Source organism: Pinus tabuliformis, chromosome 4_1 (assembly GCF_031772625.1).
Source record: "Pinus tabuliformis cultivar Carrire ecotype Pingquan chromosome 4_1, CPIR1, whole genome shotgun sequence".
NCBI classification, from domain to species: Eukaryota; Viridiplantae; Streptophyta; class Pinopsida; order Pinales; family Pinaceae; genus Pinus; species Pinus tabuliformis.
The window spans coordinates 46,756,674-46,780,586 of NC_142303.1; positions in this window are offsets into that span (position 1 = coordinate 46,756,674).

The window sequence follows — 23,913 nt, forward strand, 5'->3', positions numbered from 1 at the left end:
TACCAAGCATAAAAATTGGAGCAGCAACATCCTCTTCAACCGCCCAACAGCAAGCTACAAGAGTTGCTGGAAATATATCAGAGAAGGGAAAAGAACAGGTGATGGAGATAGAGCCAGAGCAGCGAGAGAAAGAACAGGCAGAACAACAGCAACAACAAAAACAACAACAGCAGCAAGGAGAAGGGCAACCTGAAACACAGCAGCCCTTACACCAAGAAAGAGTGGTAGATACCCCAACTACCACTGAGCAGCAGGCCCAAAATGTAGAACACTCAAGGCCTGAAAACATTACTGATGCCTCGGTCCTTCAAACTCCACAGAAGGAGGACCTAAGTAGAAAAAGGGACAGAGAAACACCCATGACTTCATCCATCAACCAAGAGGAGAAGAGACAGAGGTTAAATGACTTCTCAGAGGATGATGCAGCAATTAGACAAGCAATGGGTATGGGCCCACCCAGCAGGGAAGCCTCGGTCAGTTCCTTCCACCAAGAACAAGACAGAACCATGGGAGGACAGGTCACTTCCTCCAGCCAACAGAGGGAAGGAGAGGTAGGCATCAAACAGCAGTTTATAGACATCAAAAGAAGGAGTGAACCCATGAAAGTCAAATTATATAACCATTTGTTGAAAATGGCTCCCTCCAACCAACAAAGATTAATGGCTGCCTTTGATGTGGACGAAGGCAAGTTGACTATGAGTCACTTCATACCCACCGCACTCCAGCCACAATCTACTGCAGATTATCTCAGGACTAATCTAGAGGTCCTGGCCAAGGACATCCACCCAATGGATAAAATTGAGCTGCACAAGCAAACTGGTGAAATGGTGTATGCCTCCTTGGCAGACAAAACGTTGGAGAATTACAAATTAACAAGCAGCCTCAATGCTACAGCCTCCCAACTAGAATTGGAAAGGGCTTCATCTCAGGCCAAAGACAACAGGATAAGATCCCTAGAGGACATCATCGTGGAAATTGGGCATAACCCCAATGACATCAAAGGGATACAGGAGATCTTGAAACTAAGGGATGCTGACATGGCTGCATTAAGGAAGAAAGTCAAACTCCCAGCTACCATTCACCCCTAAACAGATGAGGTAGCCCAACAAAGGATGGAAAAGGATGCCACAGATCTGCTAATATCTATATATAAGCAGCTCCTGCAGACACAAGAAAAATTAGGAGAGTCTGAGGCCGCACAAGCGGCACTGCAAGCAGCACTAAAGCAAAGGGAAGAGGGCCAGACCTCTCAGCCTCCCCCGGTCATCAATCTTGAGAACACTACTCCTACCACTGTGCCTCCACCTCAACAAACTGAACAAACAGCTACATCCACTTCAGCAGCACCTACAAGTACAGAACAGGCACATAGCCTAGACATGCAGAAATTAAAGAATGAAATACAAATCTTGGAAGCTCAGATGACAGAGCTGCATGAAACCAGACAAAAGCTGGCCAAGGTCAATGAAAGGCATGATAAGACAAAAAGAGAAGTGGCAAAAAAGGGCAGGGAGATCAAGGCTCTTAATGACAGAATCAAAGAGCTGGAAAAAGAGCTCAGATTGGATAAGATTGTATCTGAAGTCAGAGCAATGATATGGGCCAATATTGGCCAATCTATTACAAATCAATGGCAATACATTGAGACAATCCATGAGCAATTAGATCTCATCCCAAAAGCACAAAAGGAGGTCCATAGAGCAAGAGCTGCATTGAGCAATATGCCTGAAGTGGCCACCAGAATGATCAATGTACTCAATAATAGGACAAGCTCTCAGTTAGCTACCATTGGAATCACAAACAGAACTGAGACTATTCAAATGATCAAGAGGGTGCTTACTTTGAGAAATTTGGTGCAAACACTGGACAGAAGAACTCAGGATATGCACACTGAGGTAAACAGGTTCATGGAGAGATTTCAGGTATTGCAGAACAGAGGACTCCCTAGCTTACTGAACAGCGGAGGGAAATTATTCACCCATGAACAGTATGCTAAAAGAGTAAATGTTTTTGCCTCAGCACAGATCAATGAGAGGGCCAGCACTTCAGAAGACACAGGACCTATTACAGGGCAGGATTTCTATAGTAAGATAGAAAATCTATTTTTTATAATGAATGAAATTAATCACTTGTTTGATGTGGCCCCAAATTTTTTCAAATATACAGAGGCAGAGGAAACAATGGAGGCCATTCTCAGGCATCAATTGCTGCCACAGGACTGGTGGGTCAAGGCAATTCAAATGATTTTATGAACAGCAGGCCATCCACTAAATTTCGGTTACAGAAAAACTGAATTGTCATGCACAGGACAGTTTATTTCGGTCAGCAGGCATTTAAGACGAAAGCTGAGCCAACTCAGCAAAGCCCATAGCCAGCACAGCAAAAGGAAAATCTACAGGTGTCCAAGCTGAGAAGAGACAGTGGAACAGCTCCACAACGCCTTCTTCAGCATTGATGCGGATCACTCCAACCGACTCGTTGGATTCCCAAAGCTAAAATATCTTCTGACAAATGCAAGAGCATTTATGTTGTATTAAAGGAAGCATTAACTTTTACTCCGCTGTAATGACAAAGTTGGTGAAAGAGTTATTTCTCAGATGACTCAACGCCTTGATATTTTGTAAAGATGTTTTGTATTTATAGAGCCCTCGCACTAGAGATGAGGGTTGTTGTTGATTTCTCCCGAAGAAGTTCTTATGCTGTAATCCTTTCAGAAGTTAATAGAGAAAGCAATGGAATTTCTCGGATTTCTGAGGTGTTGGATGCGTTCTGGTGTCCGTTGATAACTGCTGGATTCCTGTGTATTTCACCATACAATAAGTCTCTGTATCTCTCTCTGTTAATCAGTTGTTTTGTTAAAATCCATATACGTTATCTAATTTCAATACTAAGCAACAAGGAAAAAGAATGGCTTTCAGGATTTATTCGCTGAGTACCCTGAGTTCAATCTGTGTTGTTTATGAATGTTTTCTTCAGCTGTAATCTAGATAAGTGTAATTCTTAATTGCTGCACTTTCAGAATACATCTTTCACAGTGGCCTTTGTCACAGGAATTCAAGTTTTGCTCCTGTGCAGTGTGCTCACCTTCATCCCAGCAACTTAATAGAAAATTCTTAATTGCTTTCTGTTGGTTGACATACATCACCATTTGATCCAATTTTGTCTGTCTAAAATACACAATAGGCCCTGCAGTTTGAACACCACCAATACAGCGTATCAGATCATTTCACAACTCCAGACTCCATTGCCCAATGGTATTATACTATCTAAACACTATATCATAAGACCTAAAAGAAATCCTTCAACCAAAAAACATAAACCAAAACCTGAGCACAATAGCTAGCCTAAAACACCATCATAACAGAGACAAATCATAAAGAGAGAGCCCTCTCTGATCACAGTTTGGCTAGAAGCTGTGATCCAAAGATTGGTTAGTGGTTACCCCGGCCGTATTCCCTTGGGAGTCATAGGGAACAACCTGGGTGTTAACACAAACTATCGTTTCCTTTTGTTTAGAAGCAAAATCACCTTATCCATATACAGGTCTGGCCTTGTATTACCAACGTGTGGTCCTCACTATCTGCATGTATCTAGAACTTCCATCTTCATGAATAAATCGTTGGTGCCAAATTGGAGTAACTTGAATCCTTCCTACACCTTTTGAGTGATATTTAAGATGAGATTATTAATTCAACACAAGATTCAATGATGCCCCATTATCTGCAGCCACATTACCATATGTTAGCACCACCATCGAGCATTTAGCTGCTAATCTAGTCGGCTCATCCTTCAATTTCGGGTTGTTGAAATATGTGTTGATAATTAATCAAATAAATCCCTAGTGAAATCTCTTTAGCACCTAGCCACAATGGCACTTGAATGCCACACTTTATTTGAAGTGTTTGACACCTTCATCCTATGTTGGTCATTTAGATCATTGTGCTCTTGGTGATTGTCATCCAACGTTGATAAGAATATATTTTCTTCCCTTCCCCTTTTTCAATCACATCATGCCTTCTATGCTAGTTTTCAATTCCTCCTTTAATTGATGCACGTTTCATTTCCATTGTTGTGTTATATGTTGTGTTTACATTAATTCTAAGAATTGTCAACACCATGTATTAAACTTTGTATTCTAACATTTTATCTCACTCCTAGGATTGTATGATATTGTACTTTTAGAAGAGCTCATGAGGTTTAGGTGGAATTAATTTAAATCTCCATTCACATTTGAGTGGTTCCATCTCAAGGTTTTTATTTAATACAAGTGTTGCCTCGTTTTATGTGCATATAAGCCACCTTCCCTTAATCTCTTGAAAAGAAGATGAAAAAAGAACAAGTTAGTTTACCAAAGTGATATTTCTCATTGCGAGCATGGGAAGAAAATAAAATTATAAAAATAATTCGCTCAAGGACAATGAACCATAAATAATCCAAATTAAGATGTTATAAATTGTATTGGTTGAGAAAATAATACTTCAATTTGGACACCAATCTATAATTTAGGCATTTAATGGAACCATAAATTCTAAGTGACTTTGATATTATGTGTTGCTCATGGTCATGATGCAATTACAATGTGATTTCCTTGAAGTATTTGTGAAAATTCATTCTAGAGAGTGATGATTAATTCAAGGCAATGTTGGATCTTTAATCAAGACAATATAGGTTTTAAAGATGCATGGGAGAGGTAATGGGTTCATGAACCCAAATATAGATGGGGTGATACCATGGCCATTAATAAAATGTGTCTCTACTCTACTGGAAAGCATGTTGTAGAAAAAATAAAGGCTCAAGGATGCATAAGACTCTTAATGCATCAAATCCCCTAAAACCCTAATTCATGAATAAGATCAATAAACTAGAAGAAAAATACATATGCATCATCGTAGCACAAGCATCAATATGCATTGCAAATGACCATGTCAATGCAAAATTCAAAGTGATAAGTGTAACCTATTGGATCTTGGACAAGCGCAGGGGGGACCCAAAAACTTTAGTAATAGGAATTTTTTTTGGTGTTCTTGTGAATTCAATAATTGGTGAATCATTGGTAAGATCCATTATCTCTGCCTACACCCCTACAATATATTGATTCTTGATAAGAGTGCAAGGAAGTATTGAACAAAAACAATGGATACTCCTAGGGTTGCTTGACCTTTTACGAATATTCCCTCCCCCTATGTCTCTGCTAAGTCATGTTAGTCATTAAACACAGCATCGAAATCCACACATGGAAATAGTTAATTATGATGTAGAGAAAAAGTAAAAGGGATTATTGTAAAAAAAAATTTAAAGAGAGTTTCAGGTGTTGTTTTGTTGCTAGCAGGCTTATTCATTACCCTGCCAAAGTTAGTTAAGAAATCACAAACGTTTCTATGTTGCCAACAAGCATGTTCAATACCCCATTGAAGTCATTTGTATCACCTCTCTATGTAGGAAGCCTTTCTCAATCCTTTAACCTTTATTTAATTGACTTTCTTTATATGCAAATTTACATCGATTATTAGGCATTTATTTTGCCAAGGCAGATGAGGGATCCCAACTTATTTTATGGGCAAGAGAGGTTGTTCCTTATTTCATAGAAATTGAAAGATCTTTTGCTTGAGGTTTTTTTCCTCATGGAAGGCTTATACATCTCATCTATGACTAATACGTGAACAATAAAAATAATAGATTAGAAACATTTCGGACCATTTTAGACATAATGTTTAAGTTACAGATATAGGTCATCTAAAATTATTAAGGTTCCCCATGAGCACTTATTCATATTTTCCTTGCTAATGAGTCAGAATCATAAGAAAGATATTCAAGATGCATTTTTGATCACTGGTTCAAAGAGATGTTTCCTCTTAGAGAAGTGACCATAGCCACTGGAAACCATTAGGGTTAGGATTTCAACATTAGGACAACGTGACCGGGGAAGGTCTTTTAGGTCTTCCACATGTGAAAACAGGCAAAAGTTATCCTTCTAGGGTTTGAGCATATACAAAGGAAGGATGAGGAAAGATCTAGATGATATGCATTGTTAGTAGGGAGCATCGCTTGTGAAGGCTCATGTAGTGGTAACAAGCATAGAGAGAAATTGTGATGCTAAGTCAACAACTGATGTATGCTTTGCAAGGATATTAATGCATGATAAAACGCAGTAGGATGAACTACATGTACTTTAATAAGGACAACACAAAGCATTGAAAAATTAACTAATTGAAATAAAATAATTATGCAATTCTTATGTATGATAAATGAGTAAGGTCATACAAAAAAATAACCACCTACGATAAAGAACACACAAACAAAACATATCTAAACCCTAAAACCATAAATAAAATCCTTGTTGAAAATTGGCAACAAGAAATTGCTAAAAATAGAAGTGATAAAAATAGTAGTTTGGGCATCAATGTTGAATTGGGCAACAGGGAATGAAAAATGGAAGTGCTAAAAATAGAAGTTCTATTTTTAGCAGTTTAGTGTGGATTCCTATTTTAGTCAGTCCCTAGACTAGAAATAGGAAGTAAAATTCGAATTTCGTCTTACCAGCGGTTTGAATATTAATTAATTAATTGAGTTTGAGTTAATTAGTTAAGGAAAATCAAACTTGAAGCCTTTGTGAGAACATGCAATAATTTCTCCATTGATTGAGGAATGTGTCCTTGATTTGCTCCACTGATTGAGGAATTAAGGATGAGTTCTATATTGAGAGGATCAGTTGACTTAGTTTAACTTAGTCAAGTCTAGTTAGATTAATTTAACAAGTTGTTAAATTAATGAGATTTAGTTTGTTGATGCTTGCATGCATGTGACAACTGGTATTTTCAGATAACTAAGTATTCACTCATGGATAACTGATGCATGGTAGTTAAGACAGAGACCTAGTTGAGATCAGATGAGGAACAGTGTACAGTCAGTTGCTAGGATATTCCTAGTGAATATTCCTTGCATGACGAAGGAATATTATTCCTTCTAGTACTGCGTAGTTGGACTTGAGGTGACAACAGGTATGATTTGGGCCAATTCACACAAGTTATGTAATTGGACCCCAATCAAAACTGCACAAGGAAATATGGGCTTGGAGGACTTGTGGAGCCTATATATACAGGCCTAGATAGTCCATGAGCTACATCATCAGAGTACAGAGAGAGAAAGATAGCTTTTGAGCTGATTCTTTTTGTATGTTGTTGAGGCTTTCCACTTGATTGATAATACAGAGATGGGGTTTTAGGTTGGTGCTTTTCCCAGATAAATTCTTCTGTGTTATGTGTGATTGATTCCTTCTGTTAGAGTCGGTCTTTACATCCCTCCGTCAGAGATCAGTTCTCTTATTGCATTTCATTTTTAGGTGTCTCGCTCGATTCACTCAGTTGCATTCCGCTAGGAGCATGCCATAATCTAACGGAAGGGTCTTGTCATTCATTACCCCTCATGCCTCATCATAGTTGGATCAGGTTTTTCCATCCAAATCAAGTTTTAAAATCGCTTATAGTCTTGTTTTAGTCTTTTGATCAGCAGAGTCATTTTAGTCACTAGGTCTAGGGTTTCATAAATTCTATCTTCAAAGTGTCCAATAATGCCAGCATGACTCATGAGGGATGTCCTTAATAAGTTTTCAGTTTCAATATTTTCATTATCATATGCTCGACTATGACTTTTCTTCAAAACTTTGTTTTGAAGAAAATTCGTCATTCCGTTTTGTAATAAATTGCCATGTAATTTTAAGAATTATTTAGTTGTTGAAATCTCTAGGCACAGCCCTGGTATTCCTTTTTCAAAACATGCCATTATCTCTGCAACAATCACCAAAAGATTCATTATTCAAGTAAAAAATCAGAAGGAAATTTGAAAAGACAGAAGTTGTATTAAATGCAAAAAGTGCCAAAGTTAAAAACATTACAAAATGGGTTATTGAGAAGCAAAAATTTAATCCATCTCTATATAAGATATTTCTCAAGTTTTTAATCCATTTGCATCAAGAGACATTTAAAAATCCAAGAGAGAAGTCAATGTTGGAGTTTCAAGGGACGAAACTTTGAGTTTAGAAGGCCGACTGTGTGTTGGAATACAACGCGGCGCATAGAGCCGAAATACACTGTGCATTTTCCAAAGGGTGTGGCACATCCAGGCCTTGCGACACACTGGGTTTGTGCACGGCGCACGAAACCTCTAACACAGAAAACTCATCGGGCTTCAATGAATATCAAACCCATCACTCCATTAGCCATGTTCATGGCTTCAAACATATTTTGCTGTGCCAAGAGGTCAAAGGATATCAAATTGAGGTTTAGAGGAGCGAGTTTCTTGTTTGAAGAGCCGAGATTGTGTTTGAAGGGCCACGCAGTGCATTGGAGGAGGTTGCGGCACACACAGGTTGCACGGCGCATCGGGTGAAATTCCATAGTGTAAAATTACACTGTCGCGATGCATCCAAGCTGCATGGCGCACAGAGCCTACATGCCAGTTTCATGCCACTTTGGTCATCAAAACTCACAATTTCTTCTGCTCCAAGTTAGTTCAAGAGCTCTTCTAGTCAATTTAACTTGTGTGGGGTGTCGTTTAGAGGGAATATTCAAAGGTTCAAGGTGTGAGAATATAAACCCTATATATTGAAAGTTGCTCCTTTGGTGTTGAGAAATTGGTGTTTTCAAATTATAATTTTGGTGCCAAGTTTATTTTCCCACTTGTGATCCCTTCCCTTTTCATAATCCTGTCATTACAATTAATCCCTTATCCTCCAACCTCCCATCCCTGCTTCCCGTTTTCCATATCCTAAGATCCTATCATTCCCAATCATTCTCCCTTTCCCATATCACTTTCAAAATCCCTAAATTCCCACATCCCTCAAAGTGACTGTTGCACATTTTAAATTTCACTTGGAAAGCTCCATCATCCACTTTTCCCACTGTCCCATATTCTTCCTCACAATCCCTCATTTTTCCTGTGGCACATTGGCATTGAAAACACATCACCTATTTCTCTTTGCCAAACCAAACACCCACTCAACATACACATTCCAACACCATGACAGAGTCAAATTCATCATATGAGCAAGGCAGTGACTCAACCACTGAGCTTAATGTGCTGAGAAGGCCTCGAAAAGGTGGCAGACATGTCAGAGAAGAGCCTACTTCCTTAACTCAATTGCAGGCCTGCCCGCTTGCAATGAAATGTTTTAAGCAAATTTCATGCTTTCAGTATTGTGAGAGGATCGCTCAGATCCAGCATCATCAGAAGTTAGTTCGGTTGTTTATTTTACATTTGCATGATAGTCATGTTACTCTTGCTGGAGTAAACTTTACTTTGACACCAGATACCATCTCTCAGGCCACCGGGATACCGAATATAGGGGAAGAGTGGAACAAGGGGCAGTAGCTGGATAGATCATATTATGAACCTTACATTAGGCCTAGCTATTTGAAGCAGCTCATGAGAGTATTCCCATTTCAGTTTCTGAAGGAATCTTATGCGCCGTTGATGAGCCTCATTATGAGATACTTCAGTTGTGAAGGTCACTTCTCATGCCTCTATGCATACCATATCAGGTTATTGATGCATTTCACAAGAGTAAGATTCATGAACATTCCATATTTCATGTGCCAAAACATCAAGAGGATGACCACTCTTGTGCAGAAGAAGACCCCGGAATAGCAGTACAACAACATTTACCACTATGCGCTCATCAATATCATTGTTGTGCATCAACTTGGTTTGCAGGGTATCACTTGGGATGATTTCATCTCCCATGATATTTTCAGAGCTTCACAGGGGCTTTCAGAAGTTGGGCATGAGAAAGGGGGACCTTCTCATCAGTATGAGTGCCATGAGACCATTAGTGTGCCGGTATTCATTACATATCAGAGAGGCATGAGAGGATTGTTTGCAGCAGCAAAGTGAGTGTTATCTCCACTCGGGGTGGAAGGGGCCTCGCTTCCTCCATCAGCACCACAGGTATAGGACAAAGGCAAGAGGCCAATACAGGATGAGGGGCCTTCAGGTGAACAAGATACTGACTTCATTCTCGTTCATGATGATGATACAGATACAGGCCCACAAAGTGCACATCTTAGAGAGATCATCCAGGAGCAACAAACAGAGATCAAAGCCTTATCCCTTGACTTGAAGAGGGCTAAGTGGACTATGAAATACTTGAGCAGAGGAACAAACAACTTGAAGATCAACAAGCAATCATGGAGTTACGAAACATCCGTGAGGATCGCCAAGCTGCACAAAGGAGGAGGATTGAGCTCACTTCATTGGAGCAAGAGATTAATGATGATCGGGAGTCTTGGCTCGAAAGAATAAACATCCACTTGGAGAGACTGCTGGACAAGGCCGATAGGGATAAAGCATTGTTGAGACACATGGTTTTCCATTACAGGGCGCGATATATGAGTTCCAAGGCACAAATAAGGAATTTAAAGGCAAGATTGAAGAACGCGACAAAGAAGCAAAAGAGGCAAAAGGAGCATGATCGACTCCAAATTTTGGCCAAAGCTTCTTTGAATGAGCATGGTACTTGATTGGGGACCTACAGCCCAAATTTCGAGAAATTTGAAGAAAATTTTGTCAATTTTGAATTTTTTGGCTTTAAAACAGGGTTTTCTGCCCAACACGTAGCGCCACTTGGCACACACTTATAATTGGGAGGTCCTCTGGAGGAAAACTTTGTATTTCTGGATTTTTTATCAAATGTTATGCATGCTCATGGATTACCTAAGGATTTCATCAAGTTCTGGGTTGCCTAAAGGGTCAAAAACATGCAAAAAATGACCTCACTGCCCCTATTTTGACACAGAGGAAGCAGTCTTGGGAGATTGAATTTTTGGAGGAGAGAATGACATCCAAATTCAGAAATTCCACTTGGGTTGGAAAGTAGACATGTAGGGCTTTCCAAAAAGCACACTTGGGTTCAATTTGGACTTCAGTAAGTGCCACAAAATCAGCTCCAAAGTGGCGCGACGCATAGAGAATCAGGCGTGGCGCATAGAGGATTTTTGCCTGTTTTTCACTGTTCAGCTCAGAAATTCACCCAGTTTTGACCAGTTTTGCTTCTTGATGTTACTCTTGACCTTTCATGATGTAATTTGATAACCATGATGTACTATTGGCACATTTTTACTTGTTCTAGAGGATTCATTCACTAACATGTGAAAATTAAATGAATGAATCAGTTTCCTAGCATATAGGGGTAAGTTGTCTGACTACCTAGATTTCAGTTCCTTGTTTAGAGTTAGTTCAAACAACTCCTAGAATTATGAGCTCGACCCCTAGAGGCAAGGGAATAGGTTTGGCTTGTCTATATTATGTAATTTGTAAGTCATTTTCAGGGTTGGATACTTGAGATTACTTGGCACCCTATTGTACATTTCATTTTTGCAATTTTGGCAAAGGAAAGACTAGGGTTTTGCAGCACTTGTTGGGATCCATGTGGCTCTATGTTTTGATGGTGTGTTTCTCTATGTATTTTTAAGTTCACTGATGTTTATGTGTATCATTTTCCCTTCTCTTGTCTTCTCCAATTAAACAAATGAGTGATTAAGGTAGAATTCATTGGATTTCTATGCTCTGCCTGGATATTTTGTTTAATTCTTCATGTTTTCATCTGTTTGAGGAGGAATCTTGAGACCCTCTTGCCCTTCTTGGCTCCTCACCAATCTGATCCACCCATTCATTCAATCCAAAGCATCAAAACTACTGCCTATCTTGCCCCTACCTGAACTCTGCAAAAATCTGGCCTCATCCCCGGACCCAAAATTTGCCTGTCCCTTTTTTCCAATAAAACCCCCAAAAAATCAAATCAAAACTTTGCACTTTATACCTAGCCTAATATCAATTTTTAAATCAGTCATCTCAATCCCCATCAATTATCTTTCATTGAGATTGACCCAGAGAGAGCCCTCTCCTGTCTTCGTAGGGCTAGCTACGAGGCTAAGCGTGGTTTGATGTGGACCTAGAACCTTGTCTTTTCAGCCTGAGGCAAATCTAGGCTCTAACACCTTATCAGTTATATGTGTTCATGATTGATGTTTCTCATGGTTTATTAGCTTTCGCAAAGTTTATGGTAGATGTAGATCTAGTATTATGCTTTAGTACATTGCATATATCAATTTGATTTGCACGTGAAATTTCTACATGATATCAGTGAGCTAGCTGATTTGTAGAGAAAATTCTATAATCCTAGCAAGCAAACCATAATTAGAAAACTTTGACAAGTAAACCCTAATTAGTAAACCCTAAACTAGCCTAAACCTAAGACTTTAACTAGAGAGGAGGTTGGGTCATGTGAAATCAAACTTCCAATGCATCCATCGTAGCAGTTCTTGACTTGCAAAAAAACGTATGTCGGCTATTATAGCCATTAAAAATTATTGTGCAAAAACAAAAGTGCTTACTTGTAAAACATGCACAACAACAATAAGGTCATGCTTGCTGGCAGGAAAATCTGCCAGAAAATACTATTCAATCTAAGCTACAACCCTATACTGGTAAACATAATGATAAATTAGGAAACCTTGATCATCTGGCCATAATATGCATTCATTTATTCTTAACATTAAATCACGTGTAAGGGAGATGAGATGTTGCTCACTAATAGAGGAATATTCCATATAAGATTCTTCAAGCTAGTCAACAATCCTATCATGATATTGAATATGATCAGCTTGATGACCCTCACAATTTTCCAAAGATCAACATCCATCAGGTGCAGCTGAGACACTAGAGGATTCTAGTGTGAAAACCGTAATATCAGAAACCATAATTTGAGGTTGTTCATGGATTTTGTTAGGGATGTGAGGACCTGGCATAACCATCAACAAGAGCCAAAGTGCCTCACCTTCCTAAAACAATTTTGAATCCTCAAATGGTAGACCATTGAATAATGGTGGTTTCATAAGATCAAAATATGAAATAATACAGTCATCATCAGATGTGATAGGAAAATCATCAGTGAATATATTATTGGTTCGATTAGATGCTCTAGTATTTACCGACTAGTTGTCCAAAATATCAAATGGAGATGAATCAATAAGATGAGTCTCACGAATGAACTGAATAATGTTTTTTTCTTGCTTGCATACAATGGAAAGGAATATAACAATATATGGTACTTGATGGCAATCTACACTGACAAGGTAAGAATCAAAAGGGTTTGAAACCATGGTCATTATACTTTCATCAATAAAAAAATTAGAGTATAAGGAGAGATGCATGTCAAAATATTACAAAAATGAGCCTTCATCACGTGAGATGGTACTAATATGGGAATCATACGAGGAAACCCTAATTGGACCTAGTTTAGGGATCTCATCAAGGACATGAGAACATGACATAACCATCAACGAAAGCTAAAGTGGCTCAACTTCCTAATGTGTCCCCAAGATTTCAGAAGGTTGATCATCAAAATTTTGTGGCTTCATGATATCGAGAAGTGAGTATGAACGACAATCATCCACGGTATTAGTGAATACATTATTGATTTGGTGATAGTCATCAAAGTCACCAATTTGATAAAATTAGGCATGTGACATATGAGACTTTTAAAGGATTGAAGATTATGAATAAAACAGAGGGATTCCTTGAACCTTTGGGAATATATAATCATCCTCTTTACCTATTAAAGATTGTTATTTGAACAAATTCTGACCCAAGGATTCAATGTCCTTATCCTCTGGTTATGAAACATCACCCTCATGTAGATGCTTGCAATTGAACCTGAAAGGATAAAGATTTGAATAATTTGGAGAAAATTCTTGTGTATCGAACTCATGGAACAAATTAAGATACAAAAATGAAAAGGTCTAGGTGAAGAGGCCTCATTTTCAACTAAGTTTAATTCAAAACTGAAACCCTAGACATTGATGTCAACTTGGGAAAGAAATGAATCAACACACATGATATGCTTCGCGGAATTGATAGGACATTCAATTTTATCCGAGATAAGACATAATTCATTACCAACAAGTGAATGAATTTTACGAATAGATTTTGGTATATACTTAACCTGCTCAAGTTGGGTCTCATTAACATGGAGAGATGTTACATCAACTTGGTCTTGAGGTTCAAAATCAACAAGATGTATGGGAGATTTGGAAGCAAGACAAGTTGGTTCTTCATCCTGGAAACACTCTTCATTACTTAAATTATCAATGATTGAAATTTTATTAGGTAATGAATCTAAAGGAGGATGGAAATTTGAGAGGCAATAATTTCCTCCCCAGAAGCTTGAGGCTTTTCCCGAGTCACAAAAATAGGAAAGATATCGCTGATGGGAAACTTAGATATTATCATGATGATCATTATAATTATGATTCTTTTAGATTGAAATGGTTGTAGAGAAAGAAAAACCAATCAGTGAAATTTCTCACTCAAATACGTGCAATCCATGTCTCTTTTCGAAAATTCATAGGAAAGATGAACAAACTTAGCAGAAAAATCCTCCAACCATTCTTTGGGTTTCAATCTAAGTTGATTTATCCTTTTAAATACATATTGAAAATCGTACTTGTCAAAGGCTTGACAGAGCTTGTTGATGGGTTGCTCGAACGAATTGATTAAAGCGATAGTTAATGTGTGGTGCCACTACTTGACATGACCTTCGAGCATGAGGGTAAACAATATACTTATAAGAACTTTACAATAAATTTTGCTAGAGTGACAGAAACAAATAAGTTGACACATATGTCCTAATACCGTTGTTCAACCTTTGCCATCAAACTTCCACTACGACAAGTGATAGATTATTTCTGCGGGCATTGAAAGATTAAGGTTCTTAGAAAAACAACTGAGGATAGAGATTTGAGATAGATCCATTGAAAGACATGAAACTAAAAATACAGGCTCAAAGGGCTTTGATTATCATCTGGCCCTCCTTATAGCACCAAAAATATGTTGATGGTGTTGGATGTTCAACCAAAAGATAGGGGGTCTCCCCCATGGTGAAGTCTCAATCAGACCTCACACTGTTTGGGATAGGAGCTCCATTCGATATATGGGTTTGACTTCCAAAATGATTTTTTCACTCTTATATATCAAATGAGGAGATGCTAGAGCAAGGACAAAAATTAAATGCCTGGACCATGAGACAAAGTCAACCCAAGATTGACAAACTTCAGAAAGAGGTACAAGAAAGTCACAACAACAATAATAATATGTATGCCATGAGAAGGATTAGTGAGCCAAAACTGCCTCAAACATACAATAACAAGAACATGTCAGAGGTTAATTACAAATTAGTTCATAATAGGTCACTGACATGGCGTGGAATAATTAAGCACAAATTCAAAAGAAAACAAACATGCAACAACTACAAACTAGTTCATAACATATTTCCTGTATGAAAGAACATGTACAAATACAATTAAAATATCAGACAACCAATACAACCACTATGAGTAAGCATGGGAATCAATGCCATAAATTAATACTTCTTATTAATGGTGCTACCAATACAAGTACATGACTTGCAATTCACTAAAGCCTAACAATGGAACATGGGTTGCTCATACTATTATCTAATGTAAAACCCTAGCCTTAGCACAACTCACCCTACTACCTACCAAGAGATGAGTGCCTCTAGCTCTCAACCACAAATAATATATTTGATGCTAGTCCTAACTCAAGTGCTAAAATCCCCCCTACAAATGGGGCTTGAGGGCATACCTATAGAAATGAGGTGACTATTCACCTATTATGACCCTTCACCTACCCTCTTGATCCTTGAAATTCCTTATTGTTCGCTCATGTATTATGGCTATTACATTCCAGATCAATGTCAACATATTTTCTAGCATTATGATGAGAAATATTTACATTATAATAGTATAGGACACATAAAGCGAGTCCAGAGGGTTCTTGGAAACCTTAGGATTCTTAATGCAAATTTTGTTTCTAGGTCAAAAAACAAGCATATTTTCCTACCACTATGCTTCACGTGCATCTAACCAACCTTTGATGTTGTTCCTTTCATATTTCTAAAGGTTCTAGAAGCTTGTATAGATTTGGTCTTCTAGCTCACAAAAGCCCTAATTGCACAACCTCCGTGAGAAACCCTAACTTTCCTCACATAGGTCAACATCCTCATCTTTCTTCATCCTGCAAGAAAATTTCAATGGTTATACATGTTTATCAACAAATAATACATTAAAACACAATCAATTGACTGAAAGAAAGACATTAATTGGACCCACATACAGTCCCTGTTTGTGTAATGATTTTGTCATAGAAAGTGACCTTTTTAGGGTATCCCTAAGCTTCTTCAACCATATCATCATCATCCATGGAACAAGTGTTGAAAGTGGATTTGTTGTACATTTCACTAATTGAAAACTGTGAAAAGTTTGCATAATAGTCATCAATCCATCCATTGTATTCCAACTTTGAGACTCAACCTTTACTTCCACCAAAGGTGCTCTTTTGTTGTGCCTCTCATGATATACAAAGAATGGATATGCAATTGTTGATATATGTATGAATAAACCTGAAGGTAATTTAAAGATGATCTCCTTTGGTGTGCTCAAACAATAGCAAAACTACCAATTTTCTCTCATCTGGGATAGATACAATGTTGGAAGACATTTCCTAATGAACAAAATTAAAAATGAATGTAGATCAATGATTGAAACTTGTGAACCCATCTTTATAAGTAACACAGGCTCGAGTTGAATTTGTGAATGCAAAGGAATGAATTGGAGATTGATGAATAACAATGATAGCAATGCATTGGAAACCATTCCCAAAATGTAGAACATGGAATTTCTTTCTAGCTTATGTAACAACAAGACAACTTCACCAAATTTGGATCTGAGCTTGTAAAGCTACACAAAACCCTACTCATCTCCAATAGCCAAAATATTTGAAATTTGTAAAACTCCAATGCTTATATGGGTGTTTTATTCCTCTTTAAATTGAAATTTTGTACCTCATTCTCTACTCTACAAAGAAGACCTAAAAGGCACTAATGCATCCCATACTTAATAACTCTATTTTCATGCCCATTTATGTAAATAATATCCACATTGGAACTCTTATTAAATTACATTGAACTTTGGACTCTACTAGTGTCAGCCCACTTCGTGCTAGATGATAGAAAAGACGATACAATAGATTTCAATGCAAAAGGAAGTTGTGATAATATTTTACAAGTGTTTACATTTTAGGAATACGTACAAGTTTTGTGATAGTTACACAAGGTTCAACCAATGGTTCTTGTGTGGGAAAAGGCAGAAGAGAAATGGGATACCTCTCCTCTTCTATACTGAGAGAGGACTATGATATGTTAGCCCCATCATATGCATGTAAATAGTCTGTATTTGTGAGTACAAGAAATCAAGAAGATGAATGGTTCCACAAGCTTCCAAAAATTGGTAACAATATCATGTCTTCAAAGGATCCATGAAGCTCAAGATGTAAGTGTGAAATAAAAGTTAATTTTCTTTTAGCCCATCAGACCATTTTAGACCCAACACCATTAGAACTTCAGAGCTTCGTATTTCATTTCCACCATATATAAAAATTTGTCCCCCTCATCCTAAAATGTTATTTCCTCTTGCATGCCATCATAATACTATTACATTGGTTCTTCCTTTTCTAGAGGAAAATTGTAGTTTGAAAAAAACAATTGAATTGGAAGAGCACATGTTATTGACTCCCTTGAGATTCACATTGCTATATAACAACTCCCAATTGATATTGTAAATAACTATCGGCTTTTCTGATGCTACAAAAATGTGGTGTATTCTTAGAATGAATAGTCATTGAGGTAATAATTTTGGTACCCAACGAAGTACTTTTCTGGTCAAACAACTCTCCAACACTCATATTTACCTACATAGGATTGTTTCCAACCTTATTTATAAGCTTGACCCTTCAAGTCACAAGTGGAGAGTGAAACTTATGAATAGTTGCATGAGCCGGATCGCATTTTAGAGAGTAAGGGAGGTCACAAGAAAATGCTAATTATGGAGGTCGCGTGATTACACTATAATGGAGGCCACATATTTGGGTTCAATTTCTAAAGCTTACAATTGCGGTTTTGTGATTTGGATGGTTGCAACGAATTGGACCAATCTAATAGTCGTAGTGGAGAGAAAGTTGCACCTGCTAGCTTCATGTCTGAGGCTATGAAATGTGATTTGGTGACCTAGTGGGAGAGATTGCAACCTACAGAGGTTGCATAGTTGAAACTTCTAGATAGGTCACATTTTTGGTTAGAGATCTAGGTTACAACATGTGAAAAAAATTTGTTCGTTTCCTATGAGTTCACTAAGAGCACATCTCTGAATTGTGACTTGACATCATTTTCAGTTATACCTCAACACCTGCATTCAATGCAGCCTTTCCAACGACATTCTCAAACACATTGCATAGAAGTAGGAATTGTATTTGTGGAAATGAATCACCCAACTCTTCTCTGAATATGATGGTGCATCCTAAAATTCATACCTCTGATTATCTCCTGTGGAAATACCACTTGCCATCCCTATTTTCCAATGGATTCAAAAACAAGAAACATTGCTACCCAACTTATCATGTCCTTTTTTTAGAAGTAACATCACCCCATCCATATATAAGGCTGGTATTGTATTCCCAACATGTGGTCTTCACTATCTGCACATAACTAGAACTTCCATCTTCACGAATAATTCCTTGGTGCCAAATTGGAGTAACTTGAAATCCTTCTTGCACCTTTAGATTGTCCTTATGCCGGTGTTATTAATTCAACATAAGATTCAATGATGCCCTATTATCTATAGCCACTTTACCATATGATAGAATTGCCAATGCACATTTAGCTGCTAATCTAGTTACCTCATCCCTTAATTTTAGGTTGTTGAAATATGCGTTGGACATTAATCAAAGAAATTCCTAGTGAAATATCTTCAGTGCCTAGCCATACTAGCACCTAACTACCACGCTTTGTCGGAACCATTTGACACCTATATCCTTCATTGGATATTGGGCTCATCATGCTCTTAGAAATTGTCATATAGTGTTGAAAATCATATGTTTTCTACCCTTCTCCTTTTGCAATTGCATCATGTGATGTATGATAGTTTTCAATGCCTCCTTTAATTGATGTATGCATTCATTTCCATTGTTTTGTTATATGTTGTGTTACGTCAATTCTAAGAAATGCCAATAACCATGCATTGAACATTGTATTCTGACATTTTACCTCACTCTTAGGATTGTATGATATCATGCTTTTAGAAGAGCTTATGAGATGTAGGTGGTGTTGATGGTGTTGGAAATCTGTCAACCAAGGGGTCTCCCCGACGTGAAGTCCCAATTAGACCTGACACTGTTTGGAATAAAAGTCCAATCCATAATATCAGCCTAGTTGCCATGTATTCTTATATATTTTCCTTGTCTCCGACTGTCAACATGCGAGATGAGTGCAATGGTGATTTCGAAAAGCAATAAGGTGTGCCTAGTGAGTGTTCGGTTGTAGTTATGTGACAGTCATTACAACCAATCAATGAGAAAGATCTGTCTAGTATCCCGTAGATTAGTCCACAAGGATGAGACAACAATAACAACCATTACAATACATTCTCAATAAGATAAGCTTTAAAATAACCGAAATAGTTAACTACTTTAACACAGATGGAAGCAAACTGAAATACAAACATCTACAAAATAGTCTTACAAATATCCATAATCCATTCATGAAGAACATGTTGGCCTTGACAGCTTATGTTATTAAGTAAAAGTTCCAAGACATAAGTATACAATGAATATCACTAGCTCTAATAGTGGAGCCTTGGAGCCACTCCTTGCTCCTCAAAAGAACTTTTGATCTGAAATTAAAAAAGGTATTACAGACTATGTGTGAGGTTGCCTATGTTACTTAGTGCAATGGATCGATAAGATTGCAAATAGCTTAAACACTTAAACAATTATAAAAACACAATAAAACACATCAACACAACCAAAATTGATAAAGGATTTCACCAAACTTCCTGGCTGCATCTCCTGGTCCTTTAGCTTGTAGTGCTGACCTCTTTATTATGTCTTCAAATAGTTGTTATAGGTGTGAGCTCAAAAACAAAGTCTAAAATGGATCTCACCACTGTGTTCAGCTCGAACCTTCGAGTCGAAAAGAGCATACACTTGACTGTACTTGTGTAGGAATTTACAGGGTAAGTTCCTCAGAAAGAATACCAAAAGGACACCGCTCACAACCAGATCTCAAATCAATACACCAGTATTTTTGACGTGGTTAAAACCCTCAAAGTGCAGGGAGGGAAACAGTCCACGGCCTGTCCCAACGTGGGTACTACAGGCAATTTATTAATCAAAGAATGAAAATTTACATAAGCTTCTCTCATGCACGGATTACCCGAACAATGACCCTCCATGCGCTTTAAATAGAACTCATGGACCAATCGGGTGTCAAGCCACGGATCAAGTGTCGGTAATAGTGAGGTGAGAGTGAACCGTCGGATCACTACATATCGTGACCGTCGGATTGTAAGTTACAAAATGTACAACGGTAAAGAAACACACTTTACCTAACTCTAACCTAACTCTATACTAGACCAAGTTGAACTTAACTATATCCTATGTGTCGGAATATCCTAACATCCCCCCTTAAGAACAACTTGGGATAGGATTGAAGGATTTACAAATATGACACAATAGGAGAAGGAAGGAGGCACTAGAGCCTATCCCCCCTTAGTGACAACTTCCTGAACTCCAAGCATATATCGAAGTTTAGTGAACTTCGCCTCTGTGAGAGCCTTTGTGAAGATGTCTGCAACCTGATCATCTGTTGGACAATATTGCACTTCAAGAACATGGTCATGAATGAGCTTTCTGATGAAGTGCATGTGTAGTTCAATGTGTTTGCTGCGCTGATGCTGGACTGGATCTTTGCATAGCTGAATGGCACTTTGATTATCACACCAAAGTGTGGTTGGATGCTGCTGCTCAAAGCCAAACTCTGATAGGATCTGACGAAGCCACAAGGCTTCCTTACTAGCTTCCACGGCACCACGATACTCTGCTTCTGCTGACGAAAGAGAAATGGCAGCCTGTTTCTTACAAGCCCATGTAATAGGTCCTGAACCAAGAGTGAAGACATAACCGGCAGTAGACTTCCGATCATCAGGGTCACCAGCCCAATCAGAATCAGTGAAACCAATCAACAGAGGAGCTGCTTTGGCACTGTAATGAATCCCAAACTGTACTGTACCTCGAACATAACGAAGTATTCTTTTAGCTGCTTTCCAATGACTTTCACGGGGGTTTTGCATAAAACGAGCAACAAGGCCAACAACAAAGGAAAGATCAGGACGAGTATGGGTTAAATACAAGAGTTTTCCGACAAGTTGACGGTATAAGGTAGCATCAACTTCAGGAGAAGTACAAGAGACTGAAAGTTTGACTCCAGACTGAAAGGGAGAAGGGGCTGGCTTACAGTCTTCCATGTGAAAATGACGAAGAATATCACAAGCATACTTGGACTGGGAAAGGAAAATACCCTCTTGGGATTGCAAGACTTGAAGACCGAGAAAATAGTGTAAGTGTCCTAAGTCTGTCATTTCAAATTTCTTTTTAAGGCTGGACTTCACATGGTTTATAAGGTTGGGATCACTACCAGTAAGAATAAGATCATCAACATAAAGAACAAGGATGATAAGAGAGTTGCCCACTTTCTTGGTGTAGACAGTATTGTCAGAATGACACCTAGAAAAGCCAGATTCTAAAAGAAAGCTATCCATTTTGGCATACCAAGCCCGAGGAGCTTGCTTGAGGCCATAAAGGGATTTCTTAAGTCGACAAACAAGGCTGGAGTCTGTTTGTATGAAGCCAATGGGTTGTTCCATATAGATTTCTTCCTGCAAGTCCCCATGCAAGAAGGCAGATTTAACATCCATCTGATGGACTTACCATTTTAAAGAGGCAGCAAGGGAAAGAACAAGGCGGACAGAGTTCATTTTGGCAACAGGGGAGAAGGTTTCAGTGTAGTCAATGCCTTCAACCTGTGAAAAACCCTTAGCAACGAGACGAGCTTTATGTTTATCAACTTTCCCATCTGGTCCATACTTGGTTCTGTAAACCCATTTACATCTAACAAGTTTGCGTCCCTTTGGTAGAGGAACAAGATCCCATGTATCATTTGTCATCAATGAATGATATTCTTCATTCATAGCTGCTTCCCAATGTGGATGGCCTGAAGCTTCTGCAAAAGTGTCAGGATCATGATTTACTGGAGCTTGAGCTAGTAAAGAAGAGGCTCTTTCAAACTGAGAACGTGTACGTCGCTGATCTGTAGGATCACCGGCAAGATCACCTGCTGCATCCCGAGTAGCACGGACCCATCTTGGAAGTTGAGGATCCTGAGAAGGTCGGGGAGGATTATCATCCTCGCTTTCATCATCTGAAGAAGAAATGTTTTCAAAAGTAGAAGAGATAGGAAGAGGTGGCACATCCGCCGGACTAGGCTCGCAGGCCGATTTATTTTCATCAAATTTTACATCTCTTCTAATGATAACATTTTTGGACTTAAATGGAATAAGTCTATAACCTTTTACATCTTCAGAATATCCAACAAAAGTACATTTCTCACTCTTAGGTTCTAAAGCTTTATGCTTTTCATCTGGAATATGGGCCCATGCTTCACTTCCAAACACACGAAAGTGACTTACATCTGGTTTAATGGAACTCCAAGCTTCTTCTGGAGTGATATTCTCTAGAACCTTAGTAGGAGTGCGATTGATTATATAATTTGCACAATTAATTGCTTCGGCCCAAAAACTAAGACTGAGTCCTTTAGATTGCAGCATACAATTAGCCATTTCCTTTAAGGTGCGATTTTTCCTTTCAGCTACACCATTTTGTTGTGGAGTGTATGGAACAGTATGTTGCATTTGAATTCCATTTTCGGTGCAAAAGTTGATGAATGTGTTTTTAACATATTCTCCACCATTATCAGTTCTTAGCTTAAGAATTTGATGTCCAGATTGTTTTTCAACAAAGGCTTTGAAGGCCAAAAAAGTGTTAAATACTTCGCTCTTGAGTTTTAAGAAGTATACCCAAGTGCGTCTGGAGAAATCATCAATGAAAGTTAAGAAGTACTTGCAGCCAGAGAATGAAGCAACAGGAAGAGGACCACATAAATCACTGTGCACAAGCTGTAAAGGGGCTGAGGCGTGCCAAGAGGCACGTTTGTCAAAACTGTCCCGATGATGTTTTCCGAGTACACATCCGGAACAAACACCATCTCTACAAGATACCATAGGAAGACCTGTCACCATATTTTCTTTACATAGATGCTGAAGGGAGCGATAGTTTAAGTGACCAAATCGCTCATGCCAAAGTTTGCTCACTTCATCATTATGAGCAACAAATACTGAGGGAAGATTTGATGACCCAAAGTTGTGAAACTTATACAACCTTTTGGAATCATCAGCAAGACCAGTAGCTAGAATCTGTTTAGGATCTTTTAGATCCTTGATTACAACATCATGAGGTGAAAATTCAACAATTTTACCTTCACCTGAATGAGTTATCTGATAGACAGATAGAAGGTTGCAGGATAAGGTTGGAACACATAATACATCATTAAACTGACCATTGTCTAGATGAACAGTTCCAGTCCCTACAACATTAAGAGATCTATCATCACCAATATATATATTTTTGGTGTTACAATCATTTAAAGAAGAAAACATGGCTTGGTTTTTGGCCATGTGACAAGAGGCTCCAGAATCAATGAGCCACTCATGAGAATGAGAAGAAGAAGAAGATACATTTAATGCATAACCAGACTGAGATGATTGACAATGACATGCAGAAAGTGCCATTCCGGAAGTTGAAGTTGAAGTAGGCTCCACATGGATGTTATGTTTCTTCATTGCGGCTTCCAAGGCTTCCATCTTCTTAAAACATTTAGATTCTAAGTGGCCGTCTCGA